This window comes from Myodes glareolus, chromosome 14, assembly GCF_982192425.1.
Source record: "Myodes glareolus chromosome 14, mMyoGla1.1, whole genome shotgun sequence".
Lineage (NCBI taxonomy): Eukaryota > Metazoa > Chordata > Mammalia > Rodentia > Cricetidae > Myodes > Myodes glareolus.
Genome location: NC_142039.1, coordinates 61,808,181 through 61,818,308, shown reverse-complemented (window position 1 = coordinate 61,818,308; position 10,128 = coordinate 61,808,181).

The following is a 10,128-nucleotide window of genomic DNA, read 5'->3' as shown; positions in this document are numbered from 1 at the left end:
GAGCTGCGCTTCAGCATCTTTATCACAGTTTCTAAGGACTCTCTTCAATAGCTTCCTGTCTAGATTCTCGCTCTCTCCCCCTCCCTCTCCCCTTTCCCCTCTCCTCCCTCCCTCTCCCTTCTCCCCTCTGTCCTCTCCCCCACCTCCTCTGTTGAGGAAGAGGTGGTCGCAGAAGCCTTCAGTGTTCCTCATTCTCAGTTATGAGTCTGCAGTCATCAATGCCACTGCAAAAGAAGCTTCCTTGCCCGTAGCAGCTGGCAGCAGCATGGATCACAGACATCAACATGGCCTCTGTGTGCAGTAAGGACCACAGAAGTCTTTCGAGGAGACTTAATCCAGGAAACGAACCATTCTTCATCTCGGATGTCTTGTTGTTGCTCAGAGTCAGGGTGATCGTTCAGCTGGGCAGCATGTCCGGGGCAGGACCTGCCCAAACTCAAGATGCTAAATACCGCCCTGCCCTCTGTTCCTGTCGCCCTGCCAGAACCCCAGGCACAACCATTGTGCTTGCAACCCTCAGGCATCCATGCAGCCCTGTGCTACTTAAACTATTGTTGTTGTTATTGTTATTCGTGTGTGCACACGTTATAGTATACTTGTGCATGTCAGAGGACGGCTTTGTATTAGTTCCACCTCTCTATGGGTTTCAGGGGTCAAACTCAGTTTCTCAGGCTTGTGCCTTATTTGCTGAGCCATCCCACCGACCCTCAAAGTCACTTCTTAAAAGCCACAAAGAACCTAAAGACTGTTCTAGTATTACCTGTGATACTAACTTCCTGTGGACAACCTCAGTTATTCTAAGATCAAGGAACAAGGAATAGGAAGATGAGAAAGTGTGCCCCATGAAGATAAATACCAAAGGAAGATGAGGCTTTAGGACAGCGGTTCTCAACCTGTGGGTCGAGACCCCCTTTGGGGGTCACGTAGTAGATACCCTGCGTATCAGATATTGACATTATGACTAATAACAGTAGCAAGATTACAGCTCTGAAGTAGCAATGAGATAACTTTATGGGTGGGGGCCAGCACAACATGAGGAACTGTATTAAAGGGTTGCAGAAGGTTGAGAACCACTAAACTAGACAGACAATGGGAATATGTCAGAGTCCTTGAGGGACCAGATTCGGCCGGAAGCCCTAGAAGGAGGAACTGAAAACTGATGCACAACATCCAGCAAGAAGGAAGTCAGGTAGAGAAAGGAAGCACATCACAGCATCTCAGCACATTGCTAAGTAGAAACAAATCCTAGGCTTGACACCATTGCAAATATTGTTGGCTAATATTTCTAACGTTTTTCCCATTGGTTGAATTAAGTACAAGTGACTCTCTAGACAGCAAGAGCCCCTAGTAATGAAACAATTTTTATAAGCAAACAAATGCTAAGGGTCTAACAGACCCTGTCCTGTGTTTGCTGTTGGATAGATGTGTCCCTGCAGGAGGCCTGGCATTTATAGGCTGAAGGTAAGAGGAAAATCAAATAAAGCAGTGTCAACATCAGGAAAGAATGCTGCATGTCTCTGGAAGCAAATGGGGCTGGGGGTGGGGGAGGTGGGCTTAAAGATCAGTGGATTTTTATTGGGATGACCTAGATCTTCCTGGCCTCCTAATTTGTTGTCTTCTCATGGGCTCTAGCTTCCCTCCTCTCCACAAGACTGCCCCTCTTCACGATACATCTCAGCTGAAGGTGCAGCTCAGTGTGTGCTGCGCTCGCCTATCATGTACGAGGCCCACAGTTCGATTCCCAAAACTACAAAAAGATGTTGCTTAAGAAATGAACCTGGGAAGATCCATGCTTTCCTAAGTTACAAAAAATGAAAAGCTGGTAAGATTGGGGTTTTGTTAGAAAGACAGAGATGGAGAGGGGGCACCAATTCTCTCTCTCTCTCTCTCTCTCTCTCTCTCTCTCTCTCTCTGAGATAGGACCTAGGGCCTTCTATTGCGAGTCTACTGTTCTGCCACTAAGCCACACATCAGCGCTGCTATTACCTCTCTCTTACTTTATATATAATGCCATTAACTCTCCGTGGTGCTCAGTTCTGTGAACTTGGTCAAGTGCATGGAATTGTGTAGCCATTGCCATTACAATCTCCATGGAGAAAAATGTACTAGAAAAGCGAAAGGGCATTGAGTGTGATATACAGAGATGATCACTAGTCTGCGGCTAGCCTGGGCTACATAGGGAGACCCAGTGACCGTATCTATAACCAGCTAGCACGAATTTAATGTGGTCTGAATGGCAGAGGTGTGTGGAGGGATGTTCTTGGGTCCTTTCCTCTTTATGAGTTCACAAAGGAAAGTGAGCAGACAATTTAAAATTTCCTTTAGGGAAGCACAGACAACACACTATAGGACTTTGAAGAAGAGAGAAAGACACGCAGCTTCCAGGACACCTTATTCAAGAGGCTGAATGCTTTGTCTTTGGTCATTAAAGTGTGGCTGACTTTATAGATTGCCTTGATTTCCAAGGACTCAAATTGTTCCTTGGTTCTTTCTACCCTTCTAGGCCTTCAGCTCACAAGGCTGGGTGTTTTTGTCTTCTGGGTTCAGGGTGTGCTTGGATTGCAGAAAGCGAGGCAGGATCTGCAAATTTCACTCCAACCAGGACCAGGTAACACAGGATAGTCTTCAGGACCTGCCTTTAGCAAGTAGATATTGCTGACAAACTATTTAAAAAACATGCATACAAGTGTGAACTTGACAGACACTTTGAACACAATAAGGGATATAATAAAGTAAAAACTTGCCTATTAGGCCTGACCGTGTAGTTCAGTAGGTAGAGTGTTTCCCTAGCATGCACAAAGCTCCCATTCGATTCCTCAGCACTCCATAAACGGGTTGTGATAGTACATGCCTGTAATGCCGTCATTCAGGAGGTCAAGTCAGGAGGATCAGAACTTTGAAGTCATCCTCCGCTATATAGCAAGTTTGAGGCTATTTTGGGATACAGGAGAGAGACCCTGCCTCAAAAAATATATTGATTATTAGGACAGCTAGCACAGCAACTAATACTTACAAACAAAAGTACAGTCCAGAAAAAGCTGCATTTGAGCCCATTCCGCAGTACCACAGTGTCTCCAGTCCCATGAAAGCCTCCCGGCAGCTGCACAGTAGTATCCGAGCCATGCTGTTTTCTTTCAGGGAACTGGCGCCAATGCTTGTCTCGAGTGCCCGGGGCCAGCACTTTGCCTTTGTGCAAAGTAGGGAAAGCTGTCCCTGCATTGTAATGCTGTGTTCCTATCTATTACGATATTGTTGTAATATGCTATGAGCCGTGATAGGCAATTGGTTCTAAATCCTTGAGGCATGAACTCTGCTTGGTGCCCTGTAGGGGTTGTATGGTATGTAGCCAACACAGCTGTTACAACAGTCTCTTACATCAGTCTTGAGACCCAGTTGTTCAGGGTCTAAGAAAAACTCCCATTGTTCCTAAAGGTCTAGGCCAGAGGTCTGGAGGGCGCCTGCCAGTTTATTAATAAATTAATGCAGCACTTACAATGTAGTTATAAAATTAGGGTTTTAGTACTGTATGCTTGATGGCCACCCTTTAATCTTCCCCCCCAAAATTGTGAATAAATATTCTTATACTTATTTTATTACTAGCATTATTATTATTATTATTAGTGTGTGTGTGTGTGTGTGTGTGTGTGGTGTCATTGTGCTTGTGTGGAGGTCAGAGGACAACTTTTAGGAGTCAATTCTCTCCATAGTATAGTTTCTGGGGCTCAAACTCAGGTACTAACATGGACTGCAAGTGTTTCTTACCCATTGAGTCGTCTTGCTGGCAAAGAAGTCCAAGATTGGACAATCCAAGAGAAGACCCTGTGTTCCACACTCTGTTGGAATGTGACTGATTTGTGTAAGTTTCTCTATATTAATTCCTATTGTTGGGTTTCCCAAGGAAAAGGGGGACATTCAGAGATCTTTACGGTGACACAGATGACGTGGTCATATTAGAAACTGCAGGTATGGCTGAGAAACCCATCTTTTCAGACCAAGCGACAGAAAACCCTGCAGATGACTGGTTTGGCTATAGAAGTGATGTGCGTGGCACCACTGAGTCGCTTGTTTCTCAGCAATTAGGAGGCCCAGCCCTCTAAACTGGAAGCCGGTTGGCAGAGCTTCAAATCAGAAAGCCTAAGCTCTCAGATCACCCTTAAGATCTTTGGCGAATCAACCTGTCAGCTTCCTCTGAGTACAAGCCAAAGAGAGGCCAGTTGGCCAGACCACAGTTTTCTTTCTTCTGGGCCTTTGACATCTTGGGACCAGAGCTTTGGGTCCAGTAAAACATTCTCCTTGAAGTCCTGCTTGCTTGCCTCCCTCGTCAGTGGAAGCTGATTAAAACAAATGAGGAATGAAACTTTTCTCTTTTTTTTTTGCCCATCAGCTCCTTGTTTGCTTCTCTTCCATGAACGATTCTTAATTTAACCGATTTCCTTCTTAATTAGATTTAGCAATTAGGGTTGCCCATTAACCTAAAGTTTTCCTGCAAGAGACTCATCTTCTACCGAATCTGCCGGCTTTACAGCCCCACAGCTGCGTAATTGGCAGTTAAATTCCCATCCATTCAAAGCCCAACAGATAAGCACAGCCTTACCCAGGTGGCTGACATCAGTCTGCTCCAGCGCCAAGTGCCAAGCGCCTCCTCGCCAGCTACTCTGGGATGAAGGGGCCACCAAGCCAGAGCGTCCAGGCCAGGGATCTCCACGCATCAATCATCTAGCCCTCCAACCAGGGCTTATTGAACATTTGTGATCTCTAAACGGTGTCCTATTGCAGGGTACTGTCCGCCAGGCTGCAGAGAGGAGTGCCGCACGCAGGGGAAGTTGCGGGTTTGTGCAGGGAGAGGCAGTGACCCCACTGTGCTGTGGAGGACTTGATGGGGAAGTCTTTTTTTTTTATCTTCAGAGAGCAATTTTTGTTGCTAATTTTAGTTTTTTGAGACTGGGTCTCCTATACTTCCAGGCTGATCGTCAACTCGCTATGTAGCTGAAGCTAGTCTTGAACTCGAATCCTCCTGCTGAATCTGGGATGACAGGTGTGTATACCACTCCTCGTCAAAGAGTCACTTCTATTCCGTGTTACTTTGCCTTCATCTTTTGAAGGAGAAAAAAAGAGTAGGTCTCTCTGATGTGCAGATTTGATTTTTTGATTTCAGAGTTTTCTTTATAGAGAATTTTGGGTTATCCTCCCAGGCTACAAATGTAATCAGCAAGTACTGCCCTAATTCTGTTTTCTGTTCATTTGTTTGTTCGTTTGTTTTGAGAAAGGGTATCACATAGCACAGGATGGTTTGTAATTCACTGTGTAGCTGAGGACTGCCTTAAACTTCTGACCCTCCAGTCTCCACTTCCTGAGTGCTGGGGTTACAGGTGCATGCTAAGGTTGCATCCCAAGCAAACAGACAACTACCCACTGAGCTGCAGCCTCACCCTCACCTCTCCTTAAACATGTAAGTGCTCATTGCATGTGGTATACTGGTCTTTTCTCGATTTCTGTTGATTTTAGCTCTGTTTTAAAAGTTAGCGTGTTGAGTAATGGGTTTTGTTATGACATCGTCATACATATATGTCATTATACCTCCTCCTCCTCCTTTCTCCATGTCCCTGTCCTCCCTTGGTCGTCCCCCTCACCCCCTCCCCATAGTTCCTGCTTCTGCTTTGAGGGAGATGGACTCTAACAGCCCTCCAGGCTAACAAGCAACCTAATTACTAGATCTAATCAGGAAGGAAATAAGTTAAGACTCAGACTCCTTGTAAGAACCAAACAAGAAGGTAAGAATGTTTAAAGGGCCTGAAGCGGAGCAGATGTTTTTACAGATGGCAGAGTTAGCAATGGGAGGCCTGCAGGTATGGAGAGACACCTGCAGCAGGGGCTGGCCCCAGGGCTGACATCTCATGGCCCCAAGGCAAGAAGAGGATTTGGTTTACTTTAGGAAACAGGTGTCTTTGTCTTTCTGCTCAAATTACTCAAGATAAAGAGCTGCTTCTGACGCCCTAGAGGTTTGAACTCAAGCAAGATTTTTTTTCCCCTTCACTCTTGAACAACTGATGGTCAAGCCCAAGGGCAGTAAACTGAGGCTGACCTAGAGAGAGTCAAGCTCCTCCCTTTTATTACTGCAATTGAGTGACTTCAGAGCCCTCAAACTTGACCTCTGTAGATAACTATTATGGGCTGGACATGTTGCTGAGAACTTCCTGTGTTGAGAGTTTGCTGTCTGGATTCATCTGGGAGTGGTGTTTGGAGACGCAGACTTTGGAAGGTCACTGGCACCAGATGAGGTTATAAGGGTGCGTTCCCCATGATGACAAAAGGGGCATTGTAAGAAGAGAGATCTGAGCTGGGGTAGCTCTGGCTTCCTGTAAGATACCTCACCACAGTTGTATTGAGGAGATTAAGCTGATACTATTTTGTTTGGCTAGAACTCAACTAAAGACAGAGGGAGATTGGTGGTTCGTTGTGAAGGCTGAATGGGCGCCCTGATGTGCTGTTCCTGAAGCATTGCTTGAGGGTTTGGAGAGAAGGCTCAGGTGGTAAAAAGCTTTCTATGCAAGTACGAGGTCTTTAATACAGTCCTACAGAAATGTCAGATGTGGTAGCGCACGTCTGTAATCTCAGCGATAGGGAGGCAGAGACGGGAGGATCACCGACTCTTCCCAGTGTAGCCCAGTTGGCAAGCTCCAAGTTCAGGGGTGGATTCTACCTCTAAGAACAAAGTGGAGAGCAGCTGAAGCCGGCTTTGGGCCTCTACTGCATGAAATCACCTGTGCTAAGGTATCCAAACACATGCATGTGCTCATACAGACACTGACAAACACTACACATACACACACACACACACACACACACACACACAGAGAGAGAGAGAGAGAGAGAGAGAGAGAGAGAGAGAGAGAGAGAGCAAGATACACATAGACACACAGAGACACAGAAATACACAGAGGGACACAGACACAGAAATACACACAGAGAGACACATACAGACACACTCACACAAATGTCCTAACTCTAGGGGTGTCCTCTCTGCTGCTTACCTCCCCTGAGCATTGTCTGTAAGTTACTTTGTTCAGTTGGTTTTATTCTGGGAGACAGGGTTTTACTATGTGGCCCTGGCTGGCTTAGAAAGCACTAAATAATCCAAACTGCCATTGAACTTGAAGATAACTTTCTATCCTTCCCCTGGAGTGCTGGGTGTAGGCACGAACTACCATCCTCAGCTTGCAGTGCCGATTTTTAATGTTTTATTTTAAAGTGTATGTGTGTGAGTGTGTTTGTACGTGTGTATGTTATGAATGCAGGCTCCAGGAGAGATCAGGAGGGTGCCGAATTGCTTAGAGCTGGAGTTACAGGTGGCTCTCTGCGAAAGCCATACACACTCTTAACTGCCCAGCTATTTCTCTAAAGCCACCATCCTCTAAAAGAAACTATTTATTTATTATGTGTGTGTATGTCTGCATGAAAGTCAGCATGCATGTGAAGGTGTGCAAAAGCAGAGGCCAGAGCCGGTATCCTGCGTCCTCTTCCATCCCAGTCTGTCTATTCCTTTGACATAAAGGCCCTTCCTGAACATGAGACTTTTGTCTCTGCTAGGCCGGAAGCTGGCAAGTCCCAGCAACCCTCATCCTTTCTCCACCCTGACTCTGGGAGTTGGGGTGACAGACATTTCCTGGGATGCCTGACTTGTTACATGAGTTCTGGGATCCAAACCCCATTCCTTATGGCTGCTGGACCTCTCCTCCAGCACCCACAATGCCTTCCTCGAAGCCTGCTCTCCCCTCGACTCTCTCCCCGGCACTTTCTTCTGGCCTGCAGCCGCCAGCCCTTTCCAGTGTGGAACACAAAGGACATGTGTTGCATGTAATTGTGTTCTAAAGCTGTCCCATTTCCATGATGTATAATCACGACACTGGGAGTGAAGGGGACTGCAACACCACATTTGAAACCACTTGAATGCTATGGTTCATTTTGGTCTCTTTATGGAGAATCCTATCTCAGATCATTTGCAGCCAGGTTCTACCCCCAGGCAAGTTTTTTCAGTCCTCTTAAATTTGCGAGGCAGAATCCCCTGAGGATTTAGCACTGGGAACTGACAGCTTTAATAACGGAATGCCGGAATGCCGATGTAAAGAGCAGGGAAAGGCAGTGTGTTCTAGCCATTTAGGAACAAGATGGGTAAAGTGTTGCTAATAAGTCATGCAGCATTTTTTTTCTTGCCATTTTCTTCCTATGAAGGAATATGGAGATAAACTTTTAAATGCCAGATGATTGCCTGACAGCTCCCATCCTTAGGGCAAACACTCAGTTCCAGATCATTTTGCTATTGCCATTCCTAAACCCTTGGAGGACACATACTTACTCTCTGTCTAGGATAAAAAGTCAGATATCTGCCCAAGAGTGCCGTGGATAGAATCCCATGGGACCCAGCTACTTCATGATCCCATTTCACAACTATTTTGAACTCGGCTGGTCAGTTTTCCATCGCTGTAACAAATGCCAGAGGTGAATCAACTTGAAAAGAAAAGCTTATTCGGGCTCATGGTTTCAGTTTCCAATCCCTGGTTGCTGGCCCCGTTGCTCTGGGTCTTTGGGTAAGCCGAATATCCTGGTAAAAACAAGTAGAAGAACAAACCGCTGTCAGGGTGATCAGGAAAGAGAGATTTTAGGCACGTCTTCCAACTAGGTATCATCTCTTAAAGGTCCCAGCCCTTCTGACTGCAGGAGATTGAAGCCTCAACACACAGACCTTTAGAGACACTTATTCAAGCCCTCCTACCTTTTTAAAGACAGGGTTCCACACAGTGCAGTCTGGCCCCTGTGTGGCTAACCTTGACCTTCTGATCCTTCTGCTTGTACCCTCTGGATGTTGAGGATCACATGCATATGCCACCATGGCCAGTTGGTACAGCGTCGGCAGTCGAACCCTGGACTCTGCCCACCGAGTTACGTTCCCTGGCCCCAGATACAAGCTTTCTTATGAGTGAGACTGCAAATAGGGGTTGCCAGGGCCTGTGCCACCTTCCTGGGTAGAGTCCCAGTGTGACTTCTCAGCCCTCTCTCCCGCCATTTTCACTTCTGCATCCTGTCATGTAGCCAATATTCCACTCCAGTTACGTCAAGCTGTCTGCTGACTCCCAAATCTGCCACGGTTTTGAGCATGATCCTTCCACCCACCTTCCCTGCCAGCGAAGTTGACTCATCTTTGAAGAACTCCTCCCAACGTGACCTCTAGGAAACTGTCTCACCCTAAACAAAGCCATTCTTCTGTCCTACAGAAACCACGTGGGCTGGCAGGATTGGTTTGCAATCTCAGCTCCACATGATGTCCCACAGAGGACAAGGACTTCACTTCAGACATTTCTACTCTCTGGCCTAAGGATTTTCAACAGTTGTAATACTGACGTTTTAGGGCAGAAGATTTCTTTTAGAGATATCATCACCTTTTCTTTATTCTTTGTGGGGCGGGGCCCAAAGTGGGCAGGGGTCAGTTCTTCTATTCTACGATGTGAGTCCTGGGACTTGAACAGGTTATCAAGCTTTGACAGCAAGAACTTTTATGAGCTGAACCAATTTGCTGCTCCACAAATAAAATAAAATAATAAAAAAGTATAGGCCTCCAGTGTTAAAATTTAGAAAAATGTCCTCAGACATGTATTGGGGGTGGATCGTTCTACTGCTGCTGCTGCTGCTGCTGCTCACACACACACACAGACACGCACACACAGACACACACACACAGACACATACACAGAGAGACAGAGAGAGACAGAGGGACAGAGAGACAGACGGAGAGGTTCCTGGTTGGAACCACTGCCCCAGTTCTAATAGACAGCCTGATCCTGGGTACTTAATGAATATTTGCTGAGCTAACAAAGCAATGTTCAAATTAATGAATACAAACCTGAGCGAATCAAATGCACAATGGTAAATAAACAAACCCAGCATCATGTTTTAACTTCTATGCATTCATCAAATCAAACTTGAAGTCTTTATTCCAGCCATGGAGGCTCTTGAAGAGCAGACTCAGCCTTCTTTCTGCCCTTGTCAGCTTTTTGTTCTTGCTCTTGACCTCTGGGCTCTATCCTGTTCCCTGGCTTTGTCTGCCTTTCCTGTCACTCAAATTCTGTGCTGCCT